The sequence below is a fragment of the Macaca thibetana genome, chromosome 7 (genome assembly GCF_024542745.1).
Source record: "Macaca thibetana thibetana isolate TM-01 chromosome 7, ASM2454274v1, whole genome shotgun sequence".
NCBI lineage: Eukaryota > Metazoa > Chordata > Mammalia > Primates > Cercopithecidae > Macaca > Macaca thibetana.
The window spans coordinates 87,720,297-87,739,519 of NC_065584.1; the positions used below are offsets into that span (position 1 = coordinate 87,720,297).

Sequence of the window (19,223 nt, forward strand, 5' to 3'; positions counted from 1 at the left end):
TATATTAAAAAATAAAAAATAAACCATAAATTTAACTTTAAAAGTGTGATAGGAATACACCAGTGTAGAATGTTAGTGTCAGAAAGGACCTCTAGTTTTATTAAGCTCAATTTCCTCATATCTCAGAAATAGAGACCAGAGACGTTAGAATGATACAAAGTTATCTTGGCTGTTAGAAGAAGGAGGCCTAAAACTTAGGTGTTTATATATTCAGTTCAGACCTTTTCTCATAAGCCTCTGCTATCGTGGGACCCTGCTTTTTTTGTCAGCTCAGATGGTTGCAAGGGTATATTGTGTAGTATTAGATCTTTCCTTCCTTTGAATTAGATCCCTATTTATAATAGAGAAGGACATTAACCAGGTTACTAACCAAAGCTGACAACTGCTACATTATACCCCCTATTCCTCTTTGACCTGCCCTTTGCCCTAATTCTTGGCACCATTTATGATGCAAATCTACTTTTGGACACTTTCTTTAAAGAACATTTGACTTCTAAGATAGTAAGCATAACAACCACCATTGCCATGTATTAAACATTTATTGTGACAGTTATATAATGTTCATTATCTCATTAAATCCTACTCCCCTCTCCTTTCCAGTTTTAGAGTAGAAAAGCACTCTCACATGTTTAAATGTACCATTGGAATTCCACTGTGCTTCCAAATATATTGATTCTAAAATCCAAGTTTTTATTCTGCACAGCTTTCAGCGATGTATATTATATGCTAGCTGTTTTCTCTCATTGCATCTGATTGAATTGGTTCACATGTAACTTACTTATATCAAATTTTTGCCTGTGAATTTGGAAGATTTGCCTCAGGACATCTGTGTTAGGAACCGAGGTTATATATCATAGGAAAATATTATTTACATATTTCTCATAGATTCTATAGTTTACATTAGATACATCACCTGAGGCAGCGAGGCAGGTATCTGCCAGGCTAAGAGTGATCATCGAATGCTGAAGGGAGATCCAAATATAAAAATAATTTTGTGTTCTTTCAGAGAGACCAACCATGGCATACAAATAGACTGATGAGTTAAAATGGGAAGCTATAAAACATATTTCTAAGGTTATGGGCTCAATAAAGAAGGCTTCGGACTGGAAATTCAATCATTGGAAGGGATAGTAGGATGTGTTAAACCAGAACGAGACAACCTAAATTTTCTATATTTGAGACTTAACTGAAGCATGTGCAGAAAGGGTTCCCACATTCTTTTGTGTAACCATAACTTATACACTTGAACCAACTGGTAAGGTTGCATGTAAATAGGGCAAAGAGATGTAATCTTGAAAGGACAAGTCTGTTTCCGGGGTGTTTTTTTGAATGAGAAGCCCTGTTTCATTCTTGGTTAGAGTCAGTGTAAACTCACCTCAAAATTACGGGAAGAATAAGGAGTTTTTGAGAAGAAGCCTCTCGCGTGTCTAGGGTGGCTCTGGAATGAGTGGTTGTTAATTAAACATTGGAGAAGGGGAAGAGAAAATGTGAGAGAAAGGAGAAGTAGCTTTTCTTCCAAGTTCTTAGCTAGAATACTTGGAGCTATTCTTGCTGCTCTTCCATCCGGATTTTCCTGATTCAGTAGCAGGCTTTTTGCTCTTTGAGAACATCTCTGTTCCTGCCACACTGTTCAGAGTTTTACACACTGAGGGTCATTCTCCTGCCTTGAGTCATTGTGGATTGTACAATTTTTTTTTCTTTCACTGTAAATGCAAGAATTAAAAAATCTTAATTATACTTAATAAAAATAACCACCCATTACTTACAAATGTTGTCTCTCCTCTGTAGTGATACGAAGTCCACTGGCTTCTGTCATCTTTTTATCTGGAAGAAGAGGGAAAACAGAGGTGTCAACTCAGATTTTTCTGGTAGTATTTTCAAGCAGATATTTCCTCGATAGACATTTCAGATGCCTGCAAGGAGGAAGGGAAACCTTATGAAACAATTATATATTATTTTATATACTACATTGTAATAAATATATATTGATAAATAAATATAAAGAAAAGTTCGTATCCCAGTGTTTTAGCAAGATTACACACTCAGTGGAAATATCAGCCAGCAATCACTGGGCTCCCACCTACACCCTCTTAACTGTGCAGCATTTTGGATTCTTGGGGATACCCGTCACAGTTTGAGCTTCACGAACAATTCTCTTTAGCTGTTGTACAAAAAGGAGTAGAATGTCAGGACATGTTCCTTTCCTTTTACTCTGCATTCCTTTTTGGGCACAGATTGTCCCTTGAGGGCATCCCTTAGGAGCAGTGGGGACAATCACAGTGCATCACTCAGTCCCCCAGTGTGTTTTACTTCCAGTGATAAACTCAGAGGTGAAAGGGCCTTCTTGAATCCGTTGGTGATACTGTTACCTAGTCATGGCCCTACTGGCTTGCTGCCTACCTGGCACCTCCAGGGTGGCTCTGGATTAAGAAAAAACAGGCCCATTTTGGATGGCATCAAGTGCTTCAGGCTCTTGGAGTTCCCATTCCATCATATATATTTCATGAAGTGACAGTTAAAATCCACTAACAAATCCCTATATCCTGCGTACCTTCCCAGTCACCCACTGAGAGTTACCTCCCTGCCAGCTTTGTCACTCAGTGTAGTAGTATTAAAATTTGGTCTCCTGTACTCCTGCTGTAGACTTCTGGAGCAGGAACTGATGCCCGCTGGTACCGCCCAGTTGCTTCCAGTGTGAGTGTGAGTATAAGAACACCTGGGGTCTAATATCACATTCAGAGCCTTCTCTCATACCTTGTCCCAAGGAGTCCATGTTCTTTTTTTTTTTTTTTTTTTGAGACGGAGTCTCGCTCTGTCACCCAGGCTGGAGTGCAGTGACGCGATCTCGGCTCACTGCAAGCTCCGCCTCCCGGGTTCACGCCATTCTCCTGCCTCAGCCTCCCGAGTAGCTGGGACTACAGGCGCCCGCCACCGCGCCCGGCTCATTTTTTGTATTTTTAGTAGAGACGGGGTTTCACCATGGTCTCGATCTCCTGACCTTGTGATCCGCCCGCCTCGGCCTCCCAAAGTGCTGGGATTACAGGCGTGAGCCACTGCGCCCGGCCATGTTCTTTTTAAAAATTATATTTTCTCTGACCCAATGGGTGTAAACACTCTGTCCAGGTTTTTTCATGTTGAAATGATTGTATTTAGTTTCTATTATGTGCTAATTACCGTACCAGTAGATTCCACATGCATAATCTAATAGTCACAAAATTCTTTTGAAGACAGCTGTATCATTTAAAAATGATTAAACAGAAGCTTACAGACAGTAAGAGTTTAGATATGGCTATAATTTAATTTGGTTTATTTTCTTTTCACAAATAGGATATCTGGAGTCTAATATATTTAATCTTCTGATGTCTTCCACTTGTTATGTTTTTCTGGTCATTATTATGCCTTTTGGACACTGTGGAAAACTTCTATTAATACAATTTTGGCTTCTTTTCTTTAAATATATATCATTTTAAACACTGATACATTTGTTCAATAGCCCATGACTATGGCTTAAATTCCTGCTTATTTAGGTACAACAAATTTTACTGAAAAATGAGTCCTCATTTTGACAAAGATTTATTCAAAATGACGATTGCCCACAAGAAGCTTTCAGGGTAATGAGCTACTTTGGCAACAGTTTCAGCAGTTTCAGCAACAGCCAGTGAGAGGGAAAGCCTTAGATCATTGTTCTCCTTTGCTGCTTATGTAGACCAATGGTAGTATCCTGCATTGAAAATGTTGTGCATTTGAACTTTTGGGCATAGTTCATAGAAAGGTGGAAGTCATACCAGTTTCAGATGTTATATTCTGTTAGACTCTCTATAACTTGCTTTATGTTCTGTCTCTCTTTTCTTTGGTTATTTAAGCAGAGCTAAGAAGTGAAGCGGTAGGATGCAGCCAGAATGTATCTAATCCAAGCTGACAAAGGCAGTGATACTGGAAGCAGTCTAGTCATTCACCAGTTGCTGCTGGGAGTAACTTTGGATGAATACGTCTCTGAGTAGCATTAGCCAGGTCCTTTTACTGCTGTCTCCACATCCTGTGTTTTCTCCAAGTAGAAACTTAAAGATACTCTAATCTTCCATCTTGGAAACACCTCTGGTGAATTTAGACTTTGTGGCTTGCTAATGCTTTCATATTGCAGTTGGAGAATCTTCTTTAACCTCCTTCCCCAATGACCTGCTTATGGAAAACTTCTATTGATTCTTTGTCACTTTGATGATGACCACCTGGCCTCTTTGGTACAATTCCTTATGCACACACATGCACAGGCATATATGTAAAATTAATGATATTTATGTTGGGATTCCGTTAGTCATGACCCCCCAAATCAGATATTACTATTTGTAATTTCAGAAAAAATAACAATCTTCTCTGACATATCATCTGCCTCAAGAAGATAGTCATTCCGGAAAAAAATATAATTTTCTTATTTTTCTCTCCTCCATCTGGAACTTTTGTGATTGGTATATTATTTCACTTTATGATGTCCCTTAAGTCCATAGGTTCATTTGCTCTTTTTATTCTTTTTTCTTTTGCTCCTTTGTCTATATAATTTCAAATGACTAGTGTCTGGATGAGCTGATTCCTTCTTCTGTTTGCTCTAGTCTACTTTTGAACCCCCTGAGTGAATTTTTTATTTCGGTCATAGAATTCTTAGCTCCAGAATTTCTAATTGTTTCTTTTTGTAAAATTTCTATATCTTTATTTCAATATTTTTTTATCTTGCTCATCTATCATTGTTGTGATTTCATTTAATTGTCTCTGCGTGTTCTCTTGTGGCATGCTGAATTATCATGGAGCCCTGGAGCTCTCCTTTCCTCATGTGTGCTTCTTCTTTCATTTGTGATAACTAAAATGAACTTTAACAAATCTCAAATTTGAGTACTTTCCCAATCACCAGCTAAAAGTAACCTTCCAACCTCCTCTTATTCCTCAGATGTGGTAGTTTGAAAGTTGTTCCCCTACATTACACCTACGGGCCAACCAGAGGGGACCCATGGTCACTAGAATGGTCCAGTGACCTTTATACTTCAGTGTGTGTAAGAATCACCTGGGATTCTATTTAGCATTCAAGTTTCTGAGCCTTCCCCTAGCCAGGCTCTGTGCCAGTAGATTTTATATACAAAATGTGAGGGAACCATTACCCTTTTCAAGTGATTAAAAAAATAATTCAGAGGTGAAGCAATTAGATTTGGCTACATTTGGTTTGGTGTTTTATCTTTCAAGAGATTGGCATGGTTCTAGTGAAAATTATAGCTAATCTGAATATGGCTTATAACTGTTACTGAATGTTTATGCCTTTTCTTTACTCTGGTCAACAATATTGGGCAGGTGTAGTGGCTCATGCCCATAATCTCAGCACTTTGAGAAGCCAAGGCGGGAGGTTCACTTGCGCCCAGGAGTTCGAAACCAGACTGGACAACCTAGGGAGACCTCCATCTCTGCAAAATAAAACAAACAAACGAACATAAAAACACCTAGCTGGGCGTGGTGGTGTACACCTGTGGTGAGGTAAGCTGAGGTAGGAGGATCACTTGAGCCACAGGGTCAATGCTCCAGTGAGCCGTGATTGTGTCACCGCACTCTAGCCTGGATAACAGAGCAAGACCCTGTCTCAAAAAAACATACAGCATACGTCTTATTGTTTTGTTTGCTTATTTCTGAAATAATCTCATTAGTAAAGCACTGTACTTGATAAACAGCCTGATTTAATGAATAAGGATTTAAACTTTAGACTTTGGAGAGACAAGATTAATTAACCTTTGATCACAAGGAGCACAGCGTGCAATAAGCTACTCTGACAAGACAAAAGTCCTAGGAGGGCTATATAAGCAAAATCTCATTCAAGGACTGAACTTTAAGCCCCATTCACTTTTAGCTAATCAAGTGATGGGCAAGTTGACTTCTGTAGGGAAGAGAGAACAGGATGTGTTTCTGAACTTTCTTTCTTCAGTCAGGCAACTCTGTGATTCATTAATTTCTTCCTTTCCTTCTCCAAGCCCTGGCATGTTGGCCCATAGCCACAAGGGGGCAGGATAACCCTCATCATTTTATTCAAACCAACTGAAGCCCTGCAGGGGCTCTGAAGTTCACACACTCTGCCCACCTTCCACATACTGATGCTGGGAGCAATTTAGAGCAAACATCATCCAGAGTCATATTACTAGATGACTAGATTCCTTCTTTCTTCCCTCAATCCTGCTGTCCTTTCAGTGCTAATTCAAGGCAACGCTAAGTTTACACTGTGCAGGAGCCCCTGGAGTATTTAAAGCTTTAAACCATTTCACATCCAACTCAATGATCTGTTACAGAAAATACCTGTTGATTTTCTGCCATTTTAATGGATACCTAGTTTCCTTTTATAAATTGGTATTACAATAGTCTGGTATTGGTATTGATATTGCAATAGTCTATGTGCTTCCAAATCAGTCCCATTCCTTTTACCTTTAGAATAAGACAAAATGTAGCTCAGACACCATTCTTCCATGAAACCACATCTCTCCAAGAAGATGCTGGAAAGCCAGTCTCTCTCAAAAAGTGATTTTCCCCTCAAGTTTCAACACATTACTCTACTGTAAGTTTAGCCAGTATATATATATATAAAATATAAGATGTATACTATAATACATACATAAAGTCTAAAGTTTAAATACTTATATATAATATATAATATATATATAATTTTACTATAATATTATGCTTCAGCTTTTCCTGCAAGTTTTTCTCTCCTTTCTCTTACACCCTTCTCTGTGCTCTCATTTGACAATCGCTGCCATGGCAACCAAGCCTCTGTGACATTTCCAGCGAGCTCAGAAGCTCATTGTCTTCTCTTCACTAAACTTTGGTTAGTAGCTAATCTCAGTCAGTAACACTCTGGGAGGGTTCAAGCCACGTCACCAAACGTGCCAGGATAGGCTTGAACTCATCAATTGCTGGGTAAGACAAAGAATTTTAATGCAATGGCAAACAGCCAATCAAACACGCCAACAAAAACAACAAACCCTTCCTTGAGGACCAAGATGCCATTAATTAGCTAACCTAAGAGCTCCAGATGGAGACCTAGGTCCTGATTGGGTTTCTGAATTTGACCACTGGGCAGAAAACTAGCACCCAAAACCAGTTGGAATAAAATTGCCCACCTACAGTGGAGCCAAGTCCCCCAGATCCTTTTTGTCAGGTAAGAATAGATTGAAATAGCCCGGCTGGTTGTGGGACAGGCCCCCTCCGTGAGCGGTGCAGGTCAGGACACCCGGACTGCCCTTTCACTCTGCCTTCCCTGGGGTAATGTGTGTGGCTCCTAGTCTTTCATGTTCTCTTCTGTATTTGGGAAGAGGAAGAGAAGAGACTCACTGTACATATTGTGTTAGTTAATAGTAATCTGAGAGCAATAATTTATAATCTTTTGAAGTGAGGTTTGATTTTTACCATTCTCCTGTTCTTGTCTCCTAATATGTTGTATCAGATTGTAACTAATTTCAGATGAGAATGAATTGAGGACTATATATTTGAGCCTCCTTAGAGTCTCACCCACCTTTGAGGTAGCTTCGTATTTTAGGTTTTATCAAGTCAGAGTGTTGAGTCCTTAAATCAGTATATGCTGGGCCGTGAAAAGATTTTGGTACACTAAGGTAATTGCCTAAGCTTAGTGAACAGCAGGGGCGGTGGGGGGCAGGCCTTTTTAACAATTGTCTTTGCTGAGTTTCATGCTGAAAAAGCCTTGAGACTCTGACTCAGCTCACAGCTCTCTGCCCTCCTTCCACCTCCCTTCTGCCCTTTCCATGCGTAGCCTTCACAGCAATTATCTGTGAATTATTTATTTTTTCAAGCTCTCTCTTAAGGTTAATTTTTCTTAAGAAATATTTACTCTCAATATTATACAAATGTAGAAGTTTATTGTAGAGAAATGTGAGAAAACATATAAACAAAAAAAAATAAGCATAAAACCATTTAAGGTTTCCCCTTCCATCTATACTTATATTTATAGTCGGGCTCATAATGGCATTTAAATGCAAAATTTAATAGGTGTTTATATTATTTATATTTTTAAAATATTAATAATTGATCAGTTAATTCAACAATAATAATTGTTAACATTCCAGACACTACTCTAAATACTCATGAATACAGCAGTGAACAAAATGGATAAAAATTCCTGACTTGTTCATATTATATTCAAATGGGGGAAGACAGGGGGTAAATAAACTATATGGCATGCTGGGGGGGTGATGAGTAAAGATGGAGAAAAATTAGAAGGGTCAGGTCAATAGGAAGTGTGTGTTGGAGGTGGCAGGGGTACATTTTTCCCTCAGTTTAATTAAGGTATAATTGCAAAACATAGTATACCTTTACGGTATACAAGGTGCTTTTTAGATATATGTATACACTGCAAAATGGTTAAATCAAACTAATTAACATATCTGTCACCTCACATGCTTGCCATTTTATTGTTGTGAGAACATTTAAGATCAACTCTCTTTGCAATTTTCAAGTATGCTGTTGGCCCTTAGTATTTGTGGCTCTGCATCTGCATATTCAATCAATCACGGATGGAAAATATTTAGAAAAAAATAAAAATAACAACATAAAAAAATAATTCAAATTTAAAAATATAGTATAACAACTTTTTGTAGCATTTACATTGTCTTAGCTAGTATATGTAATGTAGAGATTATTTAAACTACATGGAAGGATGTGTGTGGGTTATGTGCAAATACTGTGCCATTTTATACGAGGCGGTTGAGCATCTGCTGATTTTGTGGTCTCCAGGGTGTCCTGGAACTAGTCTCCCCTAGATATCAAGAGACAACTGAACAATATGTAATTATTAATTACAGTCACTATGCTATACAGCAGATCTCCAGAACTCATTGATCTTGTTTAGCTGAGACTTTGAACTCTTTAACAAATATCTCCCCATGCCCACTGGGTATAATTTTCAAAAGCTAGTCAGGGAAGGCCTCACTGAAAAGGTGACATTTGGGAAAAGACTTGAAGGAAGTGTTGGGGCAAGAAATATAAATATCTAGCGAAAGAGTATTCCAGGCAGAGGAGATGGTATGTATAGGTGCCACGAGGCAGGGGTATGGCTGGCATACTTAACAGACAGCAAGAAAAGCTCATCTCTTCCTCATGTCCACCTCATGTTCAATATATTTAAATATGGTTCCCTCCCCATCATACCCCTGCAATGGCCAGTGCAGAAATCACCAATAACATTCACGTCTCTAAGTCTTACATACATTTTTTTTTCAAGACACATTTCTTCTCAGCAGAATTCAGCACTGCTGTTCCAACACTTTTTTTCCTTTGGCTTCAGTGACAACTCTACTCTACTTTCCCTCCTGATTTCCCAGAAAATTTCCACCTTTCTGGCTACAACTCCTCTATTTAATTTGTGGGCTTGTTTTCCTCTAATTGGCCATTAAACTCTGAAGCTCTGCAAGGCTGAGTTCCAGGCCTTCACATCTTTCAATGCTATACTATCCTCTAGGTCATTTTCTTCTCCAAAGCTTTGGTTATTTTTACTTATTTGCCAATGAGTATATCAAATTATTAATACAAATTGCATCCTAGGAATTCCAGATGACAACTGCTACATGGTATTAATATTTGACTGCTGGATGATGGTTTTACTTGAATGTTTCACAGGCACCTCAAACTCAACTCCAAAACTGATCTAATGAACTTTCCCAAACCACATTCTCTTCTTGCATTTCTAAGAGAATGGATTCCCATTCATCTGACTACAGTGCTATCCTGAAAGCAGATCCAGAGACTAGGATTCACCTGCAGGTGATTCATTTGGTAGGAATCAGAATCTCTGGTAGGAGAACTGGGAAGTGGGGCAAAGACCCTTATAAAGAGTGAACTATGAAGCAGTTACCAGAATGGATAACTGGAGATTAACCTTGGAATAACTCTGAGAGCCAGTGTAGAAAACTCATCTCAGAAGCGTGCTGAGAAGTAAAGGGTATTTGTACACCAGTTTCTGATAGTCATTAGTTAGGGACTGTCTCCTAGTGGCATTGATTCCTCAGCATGCCCAACCTGCAGCAGGGACAGCAAAAGCAGCTTCCGTGATCAGAGAAAGCCCTCAGGTAAGGAAACGCGAGGGTGAGTGCTGGAAGTCAGGCTGGCATGCCCTGAAGTATTAGGGTGAGGCGCCATGGCAAGGTATCTGTGACCATCTTCCTAACCTTCCACTTCCATTTCCAATCTTTACATACATTTTACTTCCCGAATATGTAGTAATATGCATTTCCTTCCATTTCCACCACCACCTCTACCTGCAGAGGTTGACCGCCACCCTCTTTTTCAAATATACTTGCCTCATTTAGCACATTCACAGTGTTGTGCCACCACCACCTCTGTCAAGCTCCAAAACACTGTCATCACCCCATAGAAAACCCCAGTCCTCTTCCTCTTCACCCATGGCCACCACCCGGAGTGTGTTTGGCCATTGGAGGACACTGCACATTTTTGCTGGGCATGATTAAATAGTTGCTGCTTTTCTGCACTTATCACTGTATCTTGAGCAAAAGTTTCATAATTTTCAGTGTTTTATCTGGGTTGATTGGATCCAATTTTAGTTTTTGAGTTTCTTTTTTGAGCAACAATAACAATTTTGAGGATTAATATGTCATGACTTTTATTCTTTACTAGAAGTCTTCCAAAGAAAAAGATAAATTTGTTTCTTTTAAAAATAGAATAAAATTCATCCTGTCTTGCAAAAATACACAAAAAACAAAAACAAATATACTTGCCTCATAATTAGTTTCACATTTGCCCTTGTCCTTCTCTAAACTCTTCGCTACCATGGCCAGAGTTACTGTTTCAAGAAGGAGATGAAATCATGTCATAGTCTATTCTCTGTGCCTGAAATCCACTTTTCACCCTCATCTCCCTTTATCTAAACTATGTTATTCATTTTTGGGGGGTCTTAACTCAAGCATTCCTTTCTCAAGACGACTTTTATGCTATGAAGAGTGAGACAAAGTTCCCTGCACCACCTCCATTGAATCATGTTAGGCCTTAACGTACCTTTCCTTTATAACACTTACTGAACGATTAATTTGGCATTTATTTACCTGGCTATTTTATTCAGGGTTTAGGATTTGTAGTAGATCATAAGCTCCACAAGAGTGTTCCAGGTCTAGTTTAGGTCACCATGTATCCCTGATTAGTACCACACATCCCAGTGCACAGTGTATAGGTAAGGTATAGTGTAAGGTATAAATGGATAAGTGACAGGAATAAAGATGGTTTTCAATTTGTATTACAATGTTTTCTACTATCTGGCAGAATCTTAGTAGGATTTAATAGAAATCAGGCAATGTCTACTCCTTAACCTGACTTTGAGAGAGAAGCATTTGATTTTTAAGAATCACTCCCAATTCTTATTTTTTTCTGTCATTATGTCGGTGAGGTAGAGATATTCCCGAGGCTTTCTTGTTCAGGAACTTGTCTCCTTGGACATTTTAACTAGGTCATGACTAGACCATTGCTACATGAAGTATGGTCTATTGACCAGCAGCATCAGTATCAGCTGGAGACTTTTAGAAATGCAGAATCTCCAGTCTGGCATGAGACGGTATCTCTTTGTGGTTTTGATTTGCATTTCTCTAATGACCAGTGATGATGAGCTTTTCTCTCATGTGTTTGTTGGCTGCATAAATGTCTTCTTTTGAGAAGCGTCTGTTCTTATCCTTTGCCCGCTTTTCGATGGTTTTCTTTTTTTTTTTCCTTGTAAATCTGTTTAAGTTCTTTGTAGATTCTAGATATTAGCCCTTTGTCAGATGGATAGATTGCAAAAATTTTCTCCCAGTGTGTAGGTTGCCTGTTCACTCTGATGATAGTTTCTTTTGCTGTGCAGAAGTTCGTTAGTTTAATAAGATCCCATTTGTCTATTTTGACTTTTGTTGCCATTGCTATTTTAGTCATGAAGTCTTTGCCAATGCCAGTGTCCTGAATGGTATTGCCTAAGTTTTCTTCTAGGGTTTTTATGGGTTTAGGTCTTACACTTAAGTCTTTAATCTATCTTGAGTTAACTTTTGTATAAGGATCCAGTTTCAGCTTTCTGCATATGTTATCGTTAAAAAGTCAGGAAACAACAGATGCTGGAGAGGATGTGGAGAAATAGGAATGCTTTTACACTGTTGGTGGGAGTGTAAATTAGTTCCACCATTGTGGAAGACAGTGTGGCAATTCCTCAAGGATCTAGAACTAGAAATACCATTTGACCCAACCATCTCATTACTGGGTATATACCCAAAGGATTATAAATCATTCTACTATAAAGACACATGCACAAGTATGTTTATTGCAGCACTGTTCAAAATAGCAAAGACTTGGAACCAGACCAAATGCCCATCAATGATAGGCTGGATAAAGAAAATGTGGCATATATACACCATGGAATACTATGCAGCCATAAAAAAGGATGAGCTCGTGTCCTTTTCAGGGACATGGATGAGACTGGAAACCATCATTCTCAGCAAACTATCACAAGGACAGAAAAGTTGAACAATGAGAACACATGGACATGGGAGGGGAACATCGGACACTGGGGGCTTTTCGGGGGTGGGGGACTAGGGGATTAATCTTTTACCTTAATTTCATAAACTGATATAGTGATTATTATATTGATAAAATCAATATCATATTGATTCAGTCATTGTGTACAAAAGTGTGCAAAGATCTAGACATTAAACTTTATTTTTGAAGGTATTTCATAAAATTTTGAGATTGATTTTCCTTATATGCTTTTTGTAAAACTGAAAATTTTTACTAAATGACAGAAATCAAGCACTTTTTTTGTTGTAGGTAAACTTCCTTCCTCCTACCTTATTATAAAAATGCTTTAGGGATTTGAATTACCTGAGAAAAACTTTTTTTTCCTCAGAAATATGGAGGGATGTGAGTCCTAGATGTCAAGAGGGCTTACATTTTGAGCAGAAACACAAATTTTCAAAAGTTTTTCTTTCAACTTGCTCTCTATACCAGTGTTCTGGGAAGTCTTTTGGTATGACTAGCTAGAAGCTATGTTTGTGCTTCTTTTAGTAATATATGTCTCTTTAATAGGCTTCCAACCAGAATCATTAATAAACCAACATTGAGAAATTATGGAATGAAAAGGGATTGACACAGGAGTGTCATGATTCTTAGCAGTGCTCAAAAGGTGAAGCCATCACATGAACCAAATCTCTAAATAATTTATTTTATAAACCATATTCTGCCTCCAGCTGGACAGAGTTTTACTGTGGCCCCAAAATTAAAAATGCACTTTATAAAACTCACATTCTCCTGGGATGTAGCCTCTATAGCATTAGGAAGGTTATCTTTCAAGCCAATGAATCTTTAAAAGTTAATGATTACATATTCTCTGAAGAATCAGTAAAGAGTAATGACAACTATTCTAAGGCATCATTATTTACAAAGAGCTTGCCCACCAGACAGATTCCAAAAAATCTTCTGGAAGACACAGTCTAAGGAGAAATAAGATACAAAATATGTCACCCAAAGTTCTGACATAATGTTTAGGAACAATTTAGGTGTTACTGTGCATATGTTGGAGGATATAGAGCCCAGTGAGGAAAATACTGAGGTTCCAACATTGTAGCATATTGAATAAAAACTTATAGAATTTAGAAATAACTTTTAGAAGGATGGCACTTTTTTGGCAGAATTCTTTCTTTTTTTTTTTTTTGAGACGGAGTCTCGCTCTGTCGCCCAGGCTGGAGTACAGTGGCCAGATCTCAGCTCACTGCAAGCTCCGCCTCCCAGGTTTACGCCATTCTCCTGCCTCAGCCTCCCGAGTAGCTGGGAATACAGGCACCCGCCACCACGCCCGGCTAGTTTTTTGTATTTTTTTAGTAGAGACGGGGTTTCACCGTGTTAGCCAGAATGGTCTCGATCTCCTGACCTCGTGATCTGCCCGTCTCGGCCTCCCAAAGTGCTGGGATTACAGGCTTGAGCCATGGCGTCCGGCCCAGAATTCTTTAGATATGAGAAGACAGTATAAGAAGTAGCAACATTTAAGTTAATTGACAGAGATACTTCGGAGGAACATGTGACTTCCCACTTAATATGAGAGAAGTATTTACTTTTATTGATTAGTGTCCCTTCTCTTTTTACTTCATGGCATTTAGGTGCCGACACAGTGTAATTGAACACTCGTGTGTGAGTGAATGCTCCTACCAAGTGCTGTAAAGTAGTTGAGGACATCAGGGATGTATGCCCTAGGACCACACACATCTGTCTAAAAGCAAACTTCCACTTGGAGAGACTAAGGAGGAAAATGTTTATTCAGACCTTTATTATCACTTAGTCATAACACTTAGAAACTCCTAAAACATAGCTTTGATCTTGTTGTCTGCTCAAAAGCCGTCAATGATTTCAAGTTCCCAAGTTCTCCACAAATTGACTTCAAATTATTTTCCTGGTGTTCTCTTTCCCTACTCTCTTTTACAGATAAACTAGACAGTCGACAACATTTCATTCTCTGAATAGCTTCAGTTTCCTATGTTCTCTTCTTTGTGACCATTTTCTGTATTTGGAATTCTATTTATCTCCATCTACACCTGTAAAAACCCTCCTTCAAGGTCCAGTTCAAAAGACATTTTTTTTTTCCCCTGGAATGTTTTCCCCTTTTCCCCTAACCAAAGCACCTTTTCCATCCTTGCATTTTTGTTGTTGTTGTTGTTGAGATGGAGTTTCGCTCTGTCCCCAGGCTGGAGTGCAGTGGCGTGATCTCAGCTCACGGCAACCTCCACCTCCCAGGTTCAAACAATTCTCCTGCTTCAGCCTCTTGAGTAGCTGGGACTACAGGCATGTGCCACCCCGCCCAGCTAATTTTTGTATTTTTAGTAGAGACAGGATTTTACCATGTTGGCCAGGATGATCTCTATCTCTTGACCTCGTGATCTGCCTGCCTCGGCCTCCCAAAGTTCTGGGATTACAGGCGTGAGCCACCGCGCCCGGCCCCATCCTTGCATTTTTATTTTACCATCTTTGTGTCTTTGTCATGATACTAATCACAAGCTGCCTTACATCAATGTTTATCCATGATACTGGCTTGACATTTTTTCTTGTTGTTGTGTCTCTACTGGGTTTTGGTATCAGGATGATGCTGGCCTCATAGAATGAGTTGCACAGGGGTCCTTCCTCCTCAGTTTTGTGGAATCATTTCAGCAGAAATGGTACTGGCTCTTCTTTGCATATCTAGTCGAATTTGGCTGTGAATCCATCTAGTGCTGAGCTTTTAAAAATATATATATTTTTTGGTTGGTAGGCTATTTATTACGGATGCAATTTTGGAGCACGTTATTGGTGTGTCCAGGAAGTGACCCATCTCTCACAGGTTTTCTAGTTTGTGTGCGCAGAGGTGTTTGTAGTAGTTTCTGATGGTTATTTTTTATTTCTGTGGGGTCAGTGGTAACATGGCCTTTTTCATTCCTAATTGTGATGTTTCTTTCAAAAGATTAGAATAACTAGTAAAAATTATATCTATTCTGAATATGGCTTCTAGGTATTATTAAATGTTTATGCCTTTAATTTACTCTGATCAACAATGTAAGTTATCTTTGGGGCTTTTTTTCTTAAATAATCTTGTCACTAAACCGCTACACGTAATAAACAGCCTGGTTAAATGAACATGCATTGGAACATTAGACTCTGGAGAGACGAGATTCATTAACCTTTGACACGAGAAGCTCACAGTGCAACGGGCCACTCCGATAGAACAAAAGTCCTAGGAAGTCTATGTCAGCAAAATCCTACCTAAGGACTAAACTTTAAGCTCTATTCACTTTTAGCTAATTAAGTAAATACACTGCCATCCCATGCTGAGAGTGATGGGCAGTCTCGGGGGAGGTTGACTTCTATAGGGAGGAGGGAGGAGGATGTGTTTCTGCACTTTGCTTCTTCAGTCAGGCACTCTGTGACTTCTTCATTTCCTTCCTCTCCTCTTCAAGCCCTGGCATATTGGCTCAGAAGCACAAGGGGGGCAGGATAATCCTCATTGTCTCATTCACACGGACTGAAGCCCCGGGCTTTGAAATACACACTCACTCCTCCCAAGCTCTACCCACTGATGCTGGGAGCAATTTAGAGCAAATGTTGTCCAAAGTGACATTACCTAGATCACTAGGTTCTTTCTTTCACCCACCTCCAATCCTGCTGTTCTTTCAGTTCTAAGTCAAGGATACTCCAAGTTTACACTTTGCAGGAGCCCCTGGAATATTTGGGGTTTCATACTGCACATCAAAACTATTTCTCACTAACTCAATCATCTATTAAAAATTCGGTTGAATTTCTGCCATTTTAATGGCTATCAGCCTTCATATGAACTTCTTGGTATTATAATAGTCAGTGTGCTTCCAAATTAATCCAATTTGTTTACTTTTATTTTAAAATGAAATGTAGGCCAAGCATGGTGGCTCACGCCTGTAATCCCAGCACTTTGGGAGGCCGAGGCTGGTGGATCATGAGGTCAGGAGTTCGAGACCAGCCTGGCCAACATAGTGAAACCCTGTCTACTAAAAATACAAAAAACTAGCCAGGCATGGTGGTGGGCACCTGTAATCCCAGCTACTTGGGAGGCTGAGGCAAGGAGAATCGTTTGAACCTGGGAGGTGGAGATTGCAGTGAGCAGAAGTCATGCCACTGCACTCTAGCCTGGGTGACAGGGCGAGACTCCGCCTTAAAAAAAAAAAAAAATTGAAGTGTAGCTTATAAACCATTCTTCCATAAAACCATATCTCTTTAAGAAGATGTTGGAAAATTAGCCTTTCTCATAAAGTAGTTTTTCCCACAAGTTTAAACACATTACTCCATTATAATTTTAGAGACTATTTAAAAAAAATCTATTATGCTTCAGCTTTTCCTACAATTTTCTCTTTCTTATCTCTTACATTCTTCTCTGTGTTCTGGTCCAACAATTATTGCCATGGCAACAAAGGCTCTGTGACATCTCTAGCAAGCTCATTGTCTTCCACCTTATTAAACTTTAATGGGTAGCTAGTAGACAGTAACACTCTGGGAGGGCTCAAACCACATAACCAAATGTGCCAAGATAATCCTGAGCTCACTCATTGTCAGGTAAGACAACGTATTTTAGTGCAATAGCAAACAATTAATTAAACAAACAAAAACAAGAAACCTTTCTTGGGCCAGGAAGCCATTAATTAGCTAAGCTCAGAGCCACTCATTGAAACTAGGTCCTGACCGGGTTTCTGGATTTGACCACTGGGCAGAAACTAGGACCCAAAACCAATTGGAATGAAATGGTCCCCAGATATTGTTTCCATGTAAGAATAGGTTTGGAAGTATCCAGACTTACTGGTGGGCCAGGCCTCCCCTGTGAGCAGTACAGGTCAGGACACTTGGACTGCCCTTTCCCTCTACCTTCCCTGGGGTAATGTGAATGGCTTAGTCTTTCGTGTTTCCGTCTGTAACTTGGAGGAGGAAGAGAAGAGCCTCATTGCACATATTGGGTCATTAAGAATGATCTTAGAGCCATAATTTACAATATTTTGAAGTTAGGTTTGACTTTTACCATTCTACTACTCCTCTCTCCCAATATGTTGTGCCAGATTGTAAGTAACTTGCAATTAGAACACATGGAAGACATATATTTGAGCTCTTTAGAGATTCTCATCCACCTTTGAGGTAACTTTTTGTACTTTAGGTTTTCTCAAGTCAGAGTGTTGAGTCCTTAAATCAGGGTTGGGCAGTAATAAAATTTTGATACATAAAGTTAATTGCCTAAGCTTAGTAAATGGGGGACAGGCTTGTTTATCAACAGTCTTTGTAGTATTTTATGCTGAAACAGCCTTGAGGCTCAGACTCAGCCCACAGCTCTCTGCACTCCCTCCACCTCCCTTCTGCCCCTTTCATGTATAGCCTTTACAGCAATTTTTCTGTGAGTTCTTTTCCATTTTGAGATCTCTCTTAAGGTTAATGGTGTACAGTAGAACTTATTCATCCTTTTTAGCTGAAACATTTTACCCTTTGACAAATGCCTCCCCATGTCCCCTGGGTGGAATTTTCAATAGGTAGTTAGGGAAAGCCTCACTGAAAAGGTTGGGATTTTGGGATGCTGATAACATTCAGTTTCTTGAACTGGGTACCTTTACACAGGAGTTAATCAGTTGATAACAACTCATTGAGCAATATACTTATGATTTGTACAATGTACTTTTTGTATGTTATAGATGAATAAAAAATTCAGAAATCTCATAAAGGTGATATTTGGATAAAGACTTGAAGGAAGTGTGGAGGCAAGAAACATAAACGTCTGGGGAAAGAGGGTTCCAGGCAGAGGAGACGGCATGTATAGGTGCCACAAAGCAGGAGCACGCCTGGCATGATTGAGACAGCAGGGAGTCCTCATCTCTTCCTCACCTCCCCACCACCTCTGAAATGGCCATTTCAGAAATTATGAAATTTATTTACGTACATTTATCTTAATACTCACTTTCGATATTTTACAAGTGTAACTACAAGTTTATTATAGAAAAATTTGAGAAAACATACGTATCCACAAGAATACAATATAACCACTTAACATTTAAAATTTTTCCTTTCATCATACTTATATTCATAAAGTAGTATTGGCATTTAAGTATAAAATTTACTATACATGTTTATATTATTCATATTTATATTTTAATGTTCAGAACTGATTAGTTAATCCATCAATAACAATTGATTGTGAATGTTCCAGGGACTACTGTAAATGCTCATGCACATAGCAGTGAAGAAAATGTACAAAAATTCCTATGTGGAACTTACATTCCAAAGGGAGAAGACAGGTGGTAAATAAATAAGTAAACTATATAGTATGTTAGGGAGTGATGAGTAAACGTGGTGAAAAATTAGAAATGTCAGGTCAATAGGAGTGTGTGTGGGAGCTGGCAGAGGTGCATCCCCGCCCCCCCCACCCCCGCCTTATTAAGATGTAATTGACAAAAACAGTATATAGATTCACATGAGAAGAAAAAACAATTCACAAAACTAGCATTGTTTTACTTCTGTCCTTACAGAGATATGTTTGACTGTTTGGTGAGACATTCTGGAGTTTAAGCTGTCATTTAAACCAGTTACAATTTTCCACAGGGAGCTACTCTGTCACTTGGGTCTTTTCCCATTTAAGCAAGGCTCAAGGCTACTTTCCATGGACTCATTATCCAGTATGTGAGGTTAGCTTGGCACTTGTTCAATAC

The 19,223-nt window shown here is 39.0% G+C and overlaps 1 protein-coding gene across 6 annotated transcripts in view; it reads left to right on the plus strand.

The window, feature by feature from the left end:
• Positions 1 to 6,850: 6,850 nt before the first annotated feature.
• LOC126958127 (olfactory receptor 4Q3) overlaps positions 6,851 to 19,223 on the plus strand; it is a 76,250-nt gene continuing 63,877 nt past the window's right edge. For 4 of the 6 annotated variants that reach the window (XR_007727117.1, XR_007727119.1, XM_050796245.1 and 1 more), the window contains exon 1: positions 6,851 to 6,936. The gene's annotated coding sequence lies outside the window, so the exon portion shown is untranslated. Of the gene's footprint in view, positions 6,937 to 16,947; positions 17,098 to 19,223 lie in introns of those variants that run through there. The other 2 variants (XM_050796244.1, XM_050796243.1) reach the window with 1 other exon arrangement.